Here is a 17,036-nt window from a genome sequence, read left to right as displayed (position 1 = left end):
TCCTCTCCTATTGAACCAGGCAATGGGATGAGATAATCTCTAAATTAGTTCTCACTCAAAAAGGGTAACAAAATATGGTCAGCAAAATAAAGCCGTAAGTTCATTCCCATAAAGTGGGCCCCTTAGAGGCTGAGGCCTCCAGGCCTTCTTGCCTGGGCAGTGCCATCCTAAATCACATCAGGCAAATCCACATGCACCCAGGTGGTACATGAGATAGACATCATTTTTTTGCTATAAAATTTTTGAAGGGCTTTCTAATTTGTTCTGAAATTCTCTAGCTATAAGTTGGCCGCTCTGCCTTCTCTGCCACCAACATGTAATCAAGACTAGGGGTTGAGGTCTCCATGTTGGCGCTTGCTAACGTTACGGGAGCTGATACCTGAGGGAGCGGCTGGTCTGAATGAGTCTCTCTAAAACAGGGACAGTGGTGGTACCACCGTCACATCACTGGAAGGCTGAATGCAGCAGCCTCTGTGGCTTAGAACTGTGTCTGGCACACAATACGTATTCAAAAGAGGACAGGTATGATTCAAATTTAGGCTTGAAATCCTTTTGGAAATGAGAAAACTTTAACCAAAAAGTGGCTCCGAAATTTAAAAATTCATGAAGTTGCCATAATGGTGCATTTTTTTTTTTTTTTTGGCCATTTAATTAAACATTTATAAATTTTGATTTTTTTTTCTGGATTTCGTTTTGTTATTAGACCCAGTAAAATTTCTTTTCTGGTATATTTATGGGCCCTGGAAACACTCTGGGCACTGTTCCTAAGTCACTAATGGGTAAAATGGCCTCGCCCCCAAATGTTGCACTTTGTGAAAAAGTCAGAAAGAAAAATCACATCTGAGTAACATCAAAAGTCAGCGCTTCAGATCTAACATGTGGGTCCTGTTCAGTAGAGGCATGACACAGCTACAGAAGTCTCCTCCACACTGTCCTAGAAACGTGACGTGAAATGCGGCAGGTTTCTTGGGGTTGGAATTCTTGTACTAGGCAAATGCAGTGCATCTCCCAAGGGTGCCTGGGATCTGTCGCTGCAGCCAAGCTTTGCAGGCACAGAAACATGGCCAGCCACCCACTGAATTTCCTAAATCAATGACCAGCACTGGAGACCCTTCCATGGGTGCAAGGCAGCTCCGCCTGCTGCCTGTGTCCTTCGGGGGTCTGATGAGGCAGCCCCAGCCTGGCATGGTCAGACCTTGTCATTGGGTGCACATCTCCCACGGGGATGGGTGGACCCACCGCTTTCAGATGCATTGCGGTTGGCAGTCACAGCGTCCCAGCGCATTAAAATACATCGACTCCTCTGCTTTCAGGTAGATTTAGAATTTTTTTCATAACCTAGCCACTTTCCACTTTTCATTTTGAAAAATTTCTCCTTGTGTTTTTTCAAAAACTTTGGTTTTTGTTTGTTTTTTCCTGTAAGCCATATAACTAGGGAAGGCATTAGTAAGAATTTGATACACTGGGTCTCGTGGAACTCCACCACCACCACCAAAATAATAATAGTAATAATAACAATAACAATAGGTTAGCTTAAAGAAGTAGAAGCTACCCCCTTACACTACATCTGCGTTTAAATTCATTTGAGCTTATTGGCAATTTCTGTGTTCTCCTGTTCATTGCATATTCTTTTCTTTAAAGGCAACTTTTAGAGAAGGTTTGCTTTTTTTTTGGCTATCAAAGTATTAATTATGAAAAGTTGGCAATACAGAAAGGGTAAATCAGGTATTACCTATTACTGTACATTATGGCTGTATTATCACACATATCACAAGCCACTGACATTCAGTTGGATGCGAAATGCCTTTTTTAGAGTATGATTGACACATGGTATATTTTCATCAACTTCTGTGTGTAAATTATGCAGGATCACTGATAAAATTCGTTATCATGAATAGCCAAATATTCTGGATTCACATTCATAAGTAAAAGCCAAGCTTATATATATATACACACACACACAAAGTTCTTTTCTGTTTGCCTTTTCAAAAAGTAACACAATGGAATCAATTTGCCAACTCTCTAGACCCCTATAAAGTTAATGAAAGGCAGTATATTCATTTGGTACTTTCGTGATATACATATACTTTCCATTAAAGCAATTACTGACAAAAACCCAGACTGCTATTGAAATCTTTCAGTGTACTTCCATATACTGAAATGTCAAACATTTGATACTTTGTTTGATTTTGTATTTGTTTTTGTTCACCATGGCTTAAAAGTCATCTTCCAATTATTTAAAATAAAGAGTAAACATTTGAAATAAGTTCCTAGATACTACATAAATTTATGGCCCTTTGAATTTGTTCCTGGTACTACCTTATTTTCACTTACCTTCGAAGTGGTCGTATGATATTTCTAGTTCATTCATTTGAAAGAACTAGGAGAAATATGCAGAACCACGTCCCACACACCTCTCGGACACTGCTCGCCAGGCATAGCCCAGTGTTTCAAAAGTGAACCAGGGGTCTGGGCACGGTGGCTCACACCTGTAATCCCAGCACTTTGGAAGGCTGAGGTGGGCCAATTACCTGAGGTCAGGAGTTCAAGACCAGCCTGGCTAACATGGTGAAACCCCGTCTCTACTAAAAATACAAAAATTAGCCGGGTGTGGTGGCGGGTACCTGTAATCCCAGCTACTCGGGAGGCTGAGGCAGGAGAATCCCTTGAACCTGAGAGGTGGAGGTTACAGTGAGCCGAAATTGTGCCACTGCACTCCAGCCTGGGCGACAGAGTGAGACTCTGTCTCAAAAAGTAAAGTGAACCAGGGTGCTCAGGGAGCCTCGGAGAGCAAGACAGGAGTTTGGAGCTTCAAGTCTAAAACTGCGTTTCAAGTTTTCCCATCTGTAGAATGGACTACATGATACCTCCCTGGCTAGGGGATGTGAGGATTAAATGAGATAGCCTGAATGGCGCGCTGGAGCAGTGGCTGATGGCGAAGCTCCAGAGCTGGCTTCCTGATTCAGCCTGGCCTCCCCTTTGGGATCAGATTAACCTCCCCACGCTCAGCCTCCTTGTGTATCAAACCAGGAATATGATATTGCTCTGTTGGGGATTATTGTGCAGATTGAATAAAGTAATTCATAGTAGGGCATAGCACCGTGCTGGGCACAGCAGTGCTCCTTAAATATTAGCTGCTGTTATTAAAGCACGTGCTCTAGACAGGTAGGCCCCTTGACCTTGTCCCAAAGACCTTATGAGAGGAAACAAATGGGATTCTGTCCAAGTGGGGGCCAAATGTTTACCATTGCCAAGTTACTTTAAAAAAAAAAAAAAAAAAAAAAACTTGGCAGATTTGGCCCTCACGATACAGTACAATAAGGGCTTTTTCTCTTTTCCTTCCATGCTACCTATTATTAATTCCAAATACTGCATCACTGAATGGGCTTCAACACATGTATTCCTCATTGAAACATAACCTTGTTAACCATGTTACCCTGCTTCCTTGAGGGAGAGGTGATCTTTTTGCAATTAAAGGTTTTATCAAAATGCAGTTCTGCTTAACACGAAGCACCTATGCTGTTGTGTGACCTACGAAGCTCTTAGCATCTAGAAGCTTCCCCTGGGTCATCTATAAGATGGGAATAATACTATGAGTTCTGCCTACTGCACAGGATTCTTTAGGATACACTGAGATAATACATATCAATGTGCTTTTTAAGTAGTCTGTCAGGTAATAGAAAGATAATTAGATAATTTTAAAAATAGAAAAATCTATTATTGTTTTCCATGCACTATATTAAAATCTTAGGGATTTTAAATAAAATTAATTGATTTCTTGAAAGTAGATATCATCATGTCTTTCGGGATTGGTGAGAATAAATTAAAGAGAAAAAAATGGAAACATTTAAATCAGCCCCCACTGTGAATCCATACTTTCAGAAATTTTACCTTTTTCCATTGGCATATCTTCATGTTTTCCCTACCTACAACTAGATACCCTTTGTAAATGTTGAAAACAAAAGAAGTAACCTTGGCAAATAATTGAGAACTCAGTTTTATTTGAATATACTTTTCTCTTACAAGACCAAATACAGTTTTTCTTCTAAAACTCTGTTATTCCAGTTTCTTTCAATGAAATGCTCACAGAACCAGAAGGTTTGGGAAGAGGCTCGAGCGCCTAAGAGTTGCTGAGTCCGTATTCCCTTTTTCCCCTGTGGCTTTTTATATACGCTCCGCGCCTGCGATTTCTGGATTTGATTTCAGGGAGGTGAAATCTTACACCCCTGAGTCTCAGTGCCAGTTTCCCAGGACGAGTCAAAAACTGCAGCTGCTTGGAGGTGAGAATCTTCCAAGGCTCCAGAGGCCAGCTCGCTGTCCTGTTCATTTGCTGACATGCTGCCGGGAGCAGCTTCAGAGAAACCCGTTCTATTCTTCGGGTGATTCAGCCAGTCTCAAAATAAATAGGTAGCCGAGTGCAGGGAGAAAGAACTGGAAACCACTGAAATTTGAGTCTTGAGGGCCAGTCTGTTCTCGGGAGCTGCTCTGTTGAACTCTAAAAGGAATCTTGAGCCCTGGGCGAGGGAGCGGCCTGGTCTGGTGGAAAGCCTGCGGGCCTGCCAGTGGAGTCTCTGTCTGGCCCTGCCTCGCTCAGTGAATTTCAGCAGCTCGTGTGTCCTCTTAGACCCTCAGGTTCCTCATCTACAGAAGGAGAAAGAAAAGGAGATTGAATGACTTTTAAGGTCTTTATCAGCTTCTAAAAGTTTGATTTGATGTTTGTAGGAGCAATTGTTCTTTCAAAGCACCATCTTCTAACCTCAGGAAAGAGAGCCCAGGGACCACTGGCGTGTCCTGCCAAACTGGGAAGACAAAGATGGTGACTGAGAAGGTGGGGGTGGGGCAGGGGGAGGAGGGGGAAGAAGGGAGAATGGATCAACTCACATCCCAGGCCGGGGAAAGAGATGAATGAAGGTCCACGCCAGAGTGACATGCTGTAAGTAGGGGAAATCTTCCTAACTAGAGTTCCCATGACTTTGGCAACATTTGAAAAAAAAAGACATCCTTAAACCCACAAAGTACTCAATTGTCCAAGCCCCAGCATGGCCAACTTCCCAAAGCTGGCCGGTCAGAGACCTTGGTGTTAATTCCTCAGCCAACTAAAAAAAGATGGTGTGAGTTCTGTTGACTTAATTGTTGGAGTGTTTCTGAGTGGGGCCGCCTCCCTCCTCTGCCTCCTCGCAGTATTATGGGCTGTTCTGCATTACCTGCCCTACCTATCTTCACAATCTAGCCGCAAACAGCTTCGGTTGACCACACCACTTCCCTATTGAAAGTTAATACTGTTTGACTCATTCTGTGTTACTAACCTGAAGCCAAAGAAAACAAGGCAGAGAATAACTGGCTTGTATGGAGTTTGGAAAGCTCTTGGAGGCCCCGCTTTCAAAATCCTATACAGTAGCTTTACTATATCTCTCCGCGGCAGCTGCTGAGAAAATGAAGGAAGCAGAAGTGGTTAAAAAAGAAGTGGGGGGTGGGGAAGAGACTGGGAAGGGAGTGGTGCGGGGTCCCCCTCTGGCTGGGAAAAGACCGGGTAATCTGCGGCAGTTTATGAGGGCTGTCTCTCTGAGCTGAGGTCTTGCTTTGACACACCAGAGTGTTCGCACAGAAGAGGGACTGTTGACAGAGTTGAAAGGAGAGGAAAGTTCAAAACAGTCGTTGAAAAGGCAGCTCTCCTGTTGCCTGCGTAACACAGAGGAGCTGGGAGGCTGGTCTCACCAGGTCAGGGAGCCATAGGCAAAGACTCAAGCTAGACAGGTCAGGGGGAAGGTGTGTCCCTTTCGAATCTGGAAAGGATTGAGGAGGGGGAATGTTGCGGACAGAAGGCTGTCCTGGGCATCCATCCTTGCCTCCATCCCTCCCCGCATCCCTGGCAAGGATGGAAACTTCCCTTCCTTCCTTTCCTAACTGGCTCAGATGTGGTCACCAGGGTGAATAGGAGGCACTAGTGTCTTGGAATAAATAGAACTTTCCCTCCCAATGTTACCTGGCAGACAGTGGACCAGCATCTTCATCACCATGCTGCGGCTCTTTGGGAGTCTAGGCAGTCACTCACCCATTCAGGTAACTGGTAGAAGAGGCCTCCCTCCTCACAGATGCCCCTTCTCAGCAGGTGCTGCTTCTGGCACGTGGACAACAGTGCACAGAAGTGAGCCTGATGCCTGAATGAGGATGTCATGCCACAAACAACCAAAAACCTTGTGTGTGAGGGAGGCCCATGTTCTGTTCAAAACAACTAGCTGCGGTTGACTTTTGTACTAGTGAGTACTCAGGAGCTGTGAGTGGCCAGGGTGCCCTGGCAAGGGCTTTGCCAGGCCAGCCTAGAACTTCAGTTGGCATCTGTGACAGGAGAGAGGGTCAGAGTCAGATGCTGTTCCCCTGCTGTTGGGAAAGTCCCTGAGGCCCAGCGGGCAGGGCTTAGAAACAGAAGGGAATTTCCTTCCCTCTTTTTAGAAGTACAGAGGAGAGATCATCCTCCACACTGCTGGGTAAGCATTCCAGAATAAATCTAGTCAAGGAAAGGGGCTCACTCATTCATTCGTTGACTCACTCATTCATTCATTTGTCCAGCATTTATGGAGGCATCACCCAACCTTGGAAGGGCCCTGCATTTACCTCTGTCTTGTCCAAACATGCTCAGTGTCTGTCAATTATGCGTGAGATCTGCTGCTGCAGGAGGCGAACTGAGATTCCTGCAGGGAGGTTAGGAGGCCAGTGTGGAGAGCCGCAGTGCTGGTCACGTGCTTACGCAGGCAGTGTGTGTGCACCTCCAAGATCTTCTCCTGGCCCCCAGGTCTTGCCTGTCCACCCCAGGGATAGCCCTGCTGATGCCTGAACTCCAAAGCCAGGTTAGAAGTTCCAGGCAGCATTCTGTGAGTCAGTGCTCATCTCTCCATAGTGTGCCACCCACCGCCAACACTTTCTTTCCTTTCTGCAAGTCTCCTTCTCTTAGAGTCTGTCCCTGGGTAGGAGCTACTCTGATCAACAAATCCATGTCCCTGGTGGTTACCACCGTCTGGTTACTCTTCAGTTACACTGTAACTGGAGGTTTCCTTGAGATAAGACCTTAACCTAGCGAGGGTTGCTAATAGTTGGGATTATAGGCTGGTAGAAGAAGAAAAACCTTGAACTTGGGAGCTGTCTGCACCCCTTTTAGGAAGCTGCCTCCACTTCTCGCACAGAGGGCTACCTCTGGTCAACAGCAAAAGCCAGCAGGCGGCTTCTCTGCCCTGAGCTCAAGTTACCTCCTTAGTCACGAGACAGAAATGGACGGTGAGCCCTGGCGACCGGAGATGCAGATTTAGATTTTGAGTGCTCTGCTTTTAGGAGAGGCCCAAGTCTCCAAGAGCTCATGTGAGTGGGTGAAAAACTCCACTGCTCATGGCAATGAGCCCTGGACTCAGGGAACAGAGTTTTGTCTGGGTTTTTGTCCCATGAGTCTTGGGCGCACGGTGCAGGGAGGATGGGGAGGGGCAGGCCCGTGTGCATCTCTGGCTTGAAGCTGTGTTGGTTGCTGATCTTGCCTTGGCCTTGGCCAGCCTTTTCTCTCCATTGGCTGTTGCTTGCTACACTTGTCTTGGCCCATGTCCTGAGGGCAATCACAGAACGGTGTGTGTGTGTGAGTGGATGTATGGATGTGTGATGGATGTATATGTATTATGTGTATATGTGTGCATGTCAGTATGTGTGTATGTTTGTATGTGTGTGTCCCCATGTCTGTATATCTGCCTGTGTATATATGCATGCGTGTCCCTGTGTGATATATGTGTATGTGTGTGTGTGTCTGTGTATATGTGTCTGTCCTGGTTTGTGTCTGTATGTGTATGTGTGTCTGTGCATGTATTAATATATGTGTGCGACGTATGTACGTGTGTGTGTATTTATATGTGTGTATCCCCATGTGTGTTTTATGTCTGTGTGTGGGTCCAAGTATCTGTGTGTGTGTCTGTATGTGTTTACATGCATGTCTGTGTTTATGTGTTTGTGTCCATGTGTGTCTGGATGTGTGTATATATGTGTGTGTCCATGTGTATCTATATTTTTGTTTTGTTTTGTTTTTTGAGACAGAGTCTCACTCTGTCACCCAGGCTGGAGTGCAGTGGCGCAATCTTGGCTCACTACAATATCTGCCTCCTCTGTTCTAGCAATTCTTCTGCCTCAGCCACCCAAGTAACTGAGATTACAGGTGCGTGCCACCATGCCCAGCTACTTTTTGCATTTTTTAGTAGAGACAGGGTCTCACCATATTGGCCAGGCTGGTCTCGAGCTCCTGACCTCATGATCTGCCTGCCTTGGCCCAAAGTGCTGGGATTACAATCGTGAGCCACCACGCCCGGCCGCATCTATATGTGTTTATGTGTATGTCTGTGTCTGTGTATGTTTGTGCGTGCATGTCTGTATGTGTGTATGTGTGTGCATGAGTGTGCCATGTGTATTTTTGTATGTCTCTGTGTGTGTGTGTGTGAGAGGGTACTCACTACAAAGAAACAGGAGAAGCTGGTACACTTTGCCTATGTCAGGATGCCACTCTCAGCTCAGCAAAAGAACCTTTGACCCATTGTTTTTGATTTTTTACTATGAAAATAAATGAGTTTTCCTGACTGAATTTGTTTTGTTTTGTTTTTTTGAGACGGAGTCTAACTCTGTTGCCCAGGCCAGAGCACAGTGGCACAATCTCGGCTCACTGCAAGCTCCACCTCCTGGGTTCACACCATTCCCCTGCCTCAGCCTCCTGAGTAGCTGGGACTACAGGTGCCTGCCACCACACCCAGCTAATTTTTCTGTATTTTTTTTTTAGTAGATACAGGGTTTCACGGTATTAGCCAGGATGGTCTCAATCTCCCGACCTCGTGATCTGCCCGCCTCGGCCTCCCAAAGTGCTGGGATTACAGGCGTGAGCCACCGCGCCCGGCCTTTTTTTTTGGAGATGGAATCTCCCTCTGTCACCCAGTCTGGAGTGCAGTGGAGTGATCTTGGCTTACTACAGCCTCTACTTCCTGGCTTCAAGAGATTCTCCTGCCTCAGTCTCCCAAGTAACTGGGACTACAGGTGCAGGCCAACATGTCTGGCTAATTTTTTTATATTTTTAGTGCAGATGGGGTTTCACGATGTTGGCCAGGCTGGTCTTGAACTCCTGACCTCAAGTGACCCGCTTGCGTCGGCCTCCCAAAGTGCTGGGATGAGCGACCACGCCCAGACTGATTTAACTTCTAATGAGACAATTCTCCATGAAACTATGCTCAGTTATGATATTATTTTTTTTTCTCAACAAGACGTTTTCTCTGTAGTCACATTTCAGCTGAAAACTTTAATTACAACTTCCTTCACCTGAAATGATTTCTACTTTCCTACAACCTAGTGGAGGGTGATTGGACGGCACCAATCATGAAGGACCTGAGTACTCATTCATTCATTCATTCAGCCAATAGTAGTGAGCCTACTAGGCTCCAGATGGTTTTGTAGGTGTTGGAGAAACATGGCTGTGCAGAAAAAATACAAACTCCCTGTCCTTATAGACCTTACAGTCCCGTGGGTGCAGATAGACCCTGGGTAACATTAACACGTGCTATGGAGAAAACCTAAGCCAAAGGGCTAGGGATTGGCTGGATGGGGCATAGTCTGCAACTTAAAAGGGGATCTCCAGGAACTCCTCAGGGAGGAGATGACATTTTAGCAAATACTTGAAGGGTGGGAGGGGTCAGGTCCACAGGAATCTCAGGGAAGAGCTTCCTGAGCAGCGTAAACAGTCAGTGCAAAGGCCCCAGGGGAGTGACACGGGAGCAAGGGCAAGGGGGCCACTGCTGCCAAAGCGAAGAGGGGAGCTCAACTCATCTGCCTTCTAGTTTCAAGTAGGGGGCATTTGGCTTAGAAAGCAGGCTTAAGAAAATGCCACCTGACCTCAGAAACCTGTACGTTATGTCACCTGAGAGGCCACTGTCGGACCATGGTTTGGGAAGGCCCAGAGTAGGAAAGCCCCGTGCACAGGTGGACCCAGTGGGTGCTTGCTTTCCTGTTACCACCCACAAGAGTACAAAAGCTCTTCCCAACCAAAGGCTCTGCTATTCCTGCTGGTGATTCTCTGGGGCTAAAGCAGAACCCCTCTAGAAATCCCTGAGAGAGTAGAAGGAATTCCTAGGAAGTGGAGGCATCCTAGGGGACTTGCCAGGATTCATCCACCTCTAGGAGGCTTAGGGGCACGAGCTGGAGGAACGGGGGCCTGCACAGGGAGTGTGGGCGGAGTGGGTGACGGGTACTCACCTAGGACGTATGTGCCTCCTGCCACTGATGGAAAAGGTGGGCATTCAGGGTGAACGTATCATTGTTTTCCAAACCCAGACAAGAAGCTGGGAAGTGAGAGCCTGGATGAGTGGTCCGCAGAGTGGCTTTCTTCCCAGGTGCAGCCTCTGACAACTTCCTAGCAAATTTTGAGGTGGGTTTATGTCCCACTCCCTCTGGACTCAGCCTTGGGATGCTAGAGGGGGAGGGGTAAAAGTAGAATGGAATGTCCCAGTCAGCAGGGTAGCACGAAAGGCTCTGTGAAGGCTTAAGGGAGAGAGGAGAGCACCTTTGAATACTAAAGCCCAAGGTCACCTATAACTAACTGTCCAAAGGGTCATTGATGAAACAGCTGGAGGCAGAGGGAGAGTGAATTCTTAGGACACCTCGTGCAAAGCTGCTGACTCCCAGCACACGGAAGGGTAGAGCAGGCCAGGTGGGATCCCAGGCTGGGCGACCTGGTGGGGATCAAGACAGAGCTCTGAGACCAACCTGACAGTTAGACTTGGCACTGGCTTCCGGAGGCCAGGTGTCTGCCTGAAAAAAGACAAAGGGAAAACTTTGAAAGTCGTAACCTCATTCGACGTTGTTGAAGAAAGGCCGTGCTTAGAGCCATCCGACAAGAACCAGTTGAGTAGATAATCGCAGCAGATGTAATTGCTGTGGATGCTTTTAGAGTCCCTTGGAGTAATCCTTCTTAGTCTCTTAATTCCAGGCTTCCAGATATGGAGCCTCAGTGACGAAGAGACTTGTTCTTGTCCACAGCAAAGTTTAGTCGAAAAGCAGATTTAGAATGCAGAATTCTTAACACCTACACGAGCATTCACGTTTCCCTGGGACCATGTTGTTTCTCTAGAGGGGAGGAGGATCATGGCATCTGCATTAACACCCGGTCCTGTGGGCACTCAGAGAACTTAGCTGCTGCTTTTGTGGAATGGAATAAAGGTTCCCCAAAGTCTTTCCATAGATGGCACAGCAGAAGTTACTTCCTACTTGAGAATTTGGGGTTCTCAAATCAGATAATCAGACTGATTATCATGACAGCGACTCTAACAGAATGTGCCCAGTTATTGTGGGAGACAGAGACAGTCACACACCTGCCTATCTGCAGGGCAGAGTTTGGGCATTTTCAGCTGCTCTGTGTGTACTGAAGAGTTAAAAAAATGAAAAGACGGCCAAATAGTTATCACCAAAAGGAGGCCGTCAGTCATTGCTCGTGAACACAGTCTAAACACAGTTCAGGCATATTTAGTTCATGTGTTTTTCCCCAGCACATAGCACATCAGAAGCAGGTAGGAGAAGGGAAGTAGTAATGCACAGTGGAAGCCTGAGTACCAGGGGGAGCTCTCCCTTCCATGCAGGTATTCCCAGTGTGCTCCGTGTATCGGCAGCCTCAGCATCACCTGGACCTTATTAGGACTCCAAATTCTCAGGCCCTTCACCCCAGACCAACCTACCAAGCTAGAATGCCCAGGTAATTCCATTGCCCGCTCAAGCAGGTGAAACAGCCTCACAGCCTGCAGGTCACAGTGTGGCTGGGGCTGTCTTCTGATTCTACACACACACTGGGAGCGGAAGTGAGACGGTCGAGGCAGAATGCAAACGTTCAGGGGCTTTCGTGTCTCTGAGATCTAAAACCATGTAGCATTGTGCACTTCTCCACTCTGTTCGCTTTGAGTTCACAGAAATGCGTATTTCTAGGTGCACTGAGAGCACATCCTGAGTGTGTGTGTCGGTGAGTGTTGAATTTGTAGGTGCACTGAGTGTACATCCCAAGTGTGTGGGTCCGTGGGTGTTGAATTTGTAGGTGCACTGAGTGTACATCCCGAGTGTGTGTGTCGGTGGGTGTTGAATTTGTAGGTGCACTGAGTGTACATCCCGAGTGTGTGTGTCGGTGGGTGTTGAATTTGTAGGTGCACTGAGTGTACATCCCGAGTGTGTGTGTCGGTGCGTGTTGAATTTCTAGGTGCACTCAGCGGATATCCCGAGTGTGTGGGTCCGTGGGTGTTGAATTTCTGGTGCACTGAGTGCACATCCCGAGTGTGTGGGTCCGTGGGTGTTGAATTTCTAGGTGCACTGAGCGTACATCCCGAGTGTGTGGGTCCGTGGGTGTTGAATTTCTAGGTGCACTGAGCGTACATCCCGAGTGTGTGGGTATGTGGGTGTTGAATTTCTGGTGCACTGAGCGCACATCCCGAGTGTGTGGGTCCGTGGGTGTTGAATTTCTGGTGCACTGAGTGCACATCCCGAGTGTGTGGGTCCGTGGGTGTTGAGATGGGTGTGTTTTCAGACCTGCCGTCTTCCCGTAACTGACTTTGTGAGATTGGGCAAATGACATAACCTCTCTGAACCTCACTTCCCACACATCAGTTAAAAACCAAGGCTGATTTCTCTGGCCCTTCTCCAGTTCTGAAGTACTCCAGCCTTGTGGTGTTGTCTTAGCTTAACGATATGAGAAGAAACTGGGGTGGGGGAAAGTGAGGCTGCCCATAGTTATGTAGCCCTAGACGATATATAAGCATGCATATATAATATGAATTAGAATGTCTATTGATATTCTATATACCATCATATAGTTTATACTATATATAATATACATATAGTTTATATAATATACATGTGATATATAATATTGAACAATATTTCCCAACATTAAATTAGCCAGCAGATGGTTAGGTTTGCAATTAGGGAGATTTATTTCACCAACTGCAAGGGGCTTCAGGAAGGGTCACATTCAGTACTGTCACTTTGAAATCCTAATGACACCGCAACCTAAAGGTTAGACTGTGATACCAGGAAAAGTAAGCTGTTCTCTACACACATTGATTTCTTTTCCATCGTCATAAAACAGTAACAAACCAAGGAAAGAAAACCCCATATTTTTATATCCAGATTCATGCAGGAAGTATCCCATTGACTGGCCAACATCTTCTGAAATACAGATGTCCTTTTAAAATTGACTATATAAAATTCTTATATGCTTTTAGAAGAACCACAATTTTATACGTGTATATACAGATATATATATATCTTTTTGGTATTATGCTTTTGCATATATTTGGCTCAACGGTGCATCATGACAGTCTTCTGAGTATATACCTTCCTCATTTTTCTGCTGAGGATCTATCAAGAAAACTAGTAAACCCATATCAGAAACGTAGACTAATATGTTGTTGACTGCCAGAAAATTCTTTATTCTCTCTAACCACAAATTGCCAAGAAACGGTGACAATTTAACCTTATCTAGTTTCTTTAATGGAAGATCATATATTATATTTCTGTTACTTACAGCCACAGATCACAATCGTGTCTTTAAAAAGGCAGCTCAGTTATCAATGAGATATGCATACCTGCTCAGTTTAGTTTGTACAGCAGAAAAGTGAAGCTGGTCTCACTGTCTGTCACAAAATAAAACATTTAAGGCTGCCCTACTGAGCAGTCAACCCCAAAAACAACAGGAATGCCTTTAGAATGAAGTAAAATTTAGCAAATGGCATTGACTTATTTGTATTACATATACTTTTTCACCTTTTTTGCATTTTTATGACTCTGCATACATAGTAAAATTCCAACCAAGTACTTTTCTTTTTTTCAAAAATGAGAAAATGGTAATAGAAGAATTTAGGACGCTTTTCAAGTCTGCTTAAGATTAAGATGTCCCAGTGTGAAATCCTGATGTGCCCACTACTTTAAGCACCGTCCTGTAAACATTCACAGTTGACTTCAAACATGCTGAAGAAGCCAAGCTGCCAGCATGCAGGTGTTCAGAGCTGCATCCCGGTTCTACCCAAGGGCTTGACCCAGGGTTGAAGTCCCTGCTGCCCTCTAAAGCCCAGTACTCAGTGAGAAAGAAGAAAAGTGAATTGGATAATAGACATTTTCCATACTCCTCTATTTCTAATTCAGGGGGCAAATGAGCCTTTTAATTGAACACAGATACAGGAAACTGAAGACATAAAGTATTCATTTTCCCCAGCTTGAAAGTTTATATCGGAAGTTCCTATATTTCACGCAAAATATTGCTATCTGGCACATGAGGTCTGATGGTTTCAGAAAGTAAGAATTAGATGTTCCTTTGATCTAGCTTGTAAGTGCATCCGAACCACACCTTGAATATGATAATGCTTCTCATTTCCCCTGTGCCTTGGTGTTACAGCTCTCCAGCACCATTGTAAGCCTGAGGGTCAAGACCCCCTACTAAGGCAATAACATTCCTACTTACTCCCAGGAACACACGTGGGGAGAGTAGAATGGGCTCTTCCCCAATCCTCCAGCATTAAACTCAGCCCTGAGACTCCCAGGGCTTAGAAAACAGCTTAGAGTGAAGAATTGTTTTCTCTGGGAGTTATGCCTGAACACTTCTGCTAAAGCAGACAGTCATCAGTTAATCTCTATAAATGACTACAATTTTGGCAGGTATCAGCTGGTATAGAAATTGCTCACAAGTTAAAGCTCTCATTTCTAAGTTTATGGTAATGAGGGGGACTAATTAAAACAAAAAACAAAGAAACAAACAAAAAAACCTCACGTTGTGCCTGACCACAGGACTGGCTTACCTGAAATGGTGATTCCTGCTGGGTGTCTCCGTGGCACAGGTCCCCACGCTTGCTGGCTAAGAGAGACACAACTGGCAAGAGCCTTTCTTCCCAGGCTGATTGTGGACTCTACCACATCAAGGGCTGTGTATTCAGAATGACCTCACTCACATCACTCCCCTGTCCTTGAAACAGTGTTCTTCAAAAATGCCACTAAGTGCCTGAGGAATGTGAAGTTTTGAAATGAACACAAAACCTGCCAGCAGCCTTTGCCGACTGGCATTATTTCTGAGGCAGACAGCTCTCCACAATCATTTGTCCTGCCTTCTTCTTTCCCCTAACTCGTAATGCCAGGCATTAGACTGTGGTAGGAGGTTAAAGGGCTGAGTTATTATGTTTTGAATGGTTGTTCCATTGGAATGGTTTGTTTTTCTGCAAGAAAACTGCAGATTCTTCAGTTTGATCATCAGGAAGCCAAGGATCTATGGCAGAGATAAGAGGAGGAAGGAGCTAAGGAAGGCTTCATCCAGAGGCACTGAGTCACACCATGACTGACCAACACAGGGCGTTCTAGAAAAAAGACATTTTCATACTTCTGAGGGAAAGGGATGATGGGAGTTGCTCCAAGACCTGGCCCCATGGCCTTTCATCCACAAAGCCGGTGCTTAAAATACTCAGCCGAGAACAGGCCTCCCACATGTGTGCTGACCTGCGTGACTCAGGCTGTTTGCGTTCAAGTCCCCTGTTGTGGGCTGGAGCGCTGAATCAGAGTCCACATTCGCCTTGGTGACACATGACAGGAGGGGGCGTTGCATGTGAACTACGCAAATATCATGCTTAAGTATTTTTCCTCATTTTGGAGCCAAACAGGTCTCGTTAATGATAAAATCACTGCAATATAGTGGGCCCTTTTCTTCTGGTCTGGAATTTGAGACAGTGTCAGCTGTGCCAAGGGGCCTGGCAGCAGGAAGAAATGGCCAGCCATGGAGATTTACAGCCATAATGCAAGTTATAACATTTAATTTTATAATCGTAGCCATCGGGAGCTGGACTACAGTGCACTTCTCGTGGTCTGCTCTTACCCCAGGCTGTGGGAGTGGAATCAAGGGAGCCTCTTTCTAGTCTAGGATTGGGTCAGGGCATGTGAAAGAGCACTTTATGGGGGCAGCGGGCAGGCTGCTTCTCAGTCTGGCTTTGGGGACACTTGACAATAGGGAACAGGGGTTGTGCAATTGATCGAGGACTCTTTATTGGAACCATAAGGCTGAGGAAGCAGCAGGCCATTGTTTTTAACAGAGAAATGAATGGCCCAGGCCTCCTGTGGCTGCCTCCCTACCTTGGAGCCTCAGCTCTGCTTGACAGGACTGGCTCTGGTTTAAGGACATTTTGAGAAAACCATAGGCCCCAGTCCCCTGTGAGTGGCCTCTGCTTGCTGCTTCCTGGTGACAGTTGTTTTGGTGAAGAGCATCATGAGGATACTTGTTATCTGTATAGACACTGAGGGGCCCACCATCCCATCCCACCAGTCCTGAGCCCCCTGGGGAAGCTCACCAGATAGGCTGCAGCTACCTCTGGGCTCCAGTGGGCCTATTCTGCTGGGAATATTGGACAAGACACAGGCGAGGCCTTCCTGTCAACTCCTTCTTAAGGGTACACAGGGGAGTCGGCTTTGGGGAAGAAGGAATGCTTGTGAAAAGCCTGTAAGGAGAGGGAAAGGGTGAGGGGCTGCGGGGCTGAGGATGCCCTGCATGTACCTGGAAATCTGACCTTCCCGGGGCTGGGGGTTTGCAGCCACTCCTTGTTTCCTCTTGGAAGGAGCCCTGCCAATAAGCTGCAGGGCCCACTTGGCTGCCTCTAAAGCCAGTCGGTGGTTGGGTTTGCAGTAAAGAGCAGCTGTTCTGATGCCCCTGAGAGGCCACCTTTCCTGGCTGCCATAGCATAGCCCCTGGCATGTAGCCATGTGCCAACAATTAATGCAGCTCTTTTCCTCCCGGCATCACCACCACCACCAAGTTCCGTATCCCACTGAGTTGTGCCCATTGGAAGTGGGTGTAGAGGGTTGGGGAGGGTGCTGAGGCCCAGACTGGGGGAGCACTCTGTGGCGAGGGCAGTGAAAGGGGGCCCGTTCTGCTGAGAGGACAGTGCCCCCAAATTCCCACTGGCGGCTAGCCCAATGGGCAAATCTCTACCAAGTCTATGTTGGGGTGAGGGGAGAGAGGGGAAAGACAA

At 46.4% G+C, this 17,036-nt stretch overlaps 1 protein-coding gene and 1 long non-coding RNA gene across 10 annotated transcripts in view; one reads left to right on the top strand and one right to left on the bottom strand.

The window, feature by feature from the left end:
• RUNX1 (RUNX family transcription factor 1) overlaps positions 1-17,036 on the top strand; it is a 263,884-nt gene that overhangs the window by 200,220 nt on the left and 46,628 nt on the right. The gene's annotated exons all lie outside the window — the stretch shown is intronic.
• On the bottom strand, positions 3,982-15,195 carry LOC103218472 (uncharacterized). 6 transcript variants are annotated; one of them, XR_005235677.2, is made up of 7 exons: positions 14,829-15,195; positions 10,765-10,809; positions 10,255-10,468; positions 6,613-6,689; positions 5,984-6,118; positions 5,307-5,425; positions 3,982-4,641 (listed from the first exon to the last, which is right to left on the bottom strand). It is a non-coding gene; the product is annotated as an uncharacterized lncRNA (long non-coding RNA). The 6 variants fall into 6 exon arrangements; XR_005235676.2 differs by lacking the exon at positions 10,765-10,809 and having other exon boundaries at positions 6,613-6,797; XR_005235675.2 differs by lacking the exon at positions 10,765-10,809.

Source organism: Chlorocebus sabaeus, chromosome 2 (assembly GCF_047675955.1).
Source record: "Chlorocebus sabaeus isolate Y175 chromosome 2, mChlSab1.0.hap1, whole genome shotgun sequence".
Taxonomy (NCBI): Eukaryota; Metazoa; Chordata; class Mammalia; order Primates; family Cercopithecidae; genus Chlorocebus; species Chlorocebus sabaeus.
Note: the sequence above shows the minus strand (reverse complement) of the source record. Positions and strands in the feature narration are given on the sequence as shown.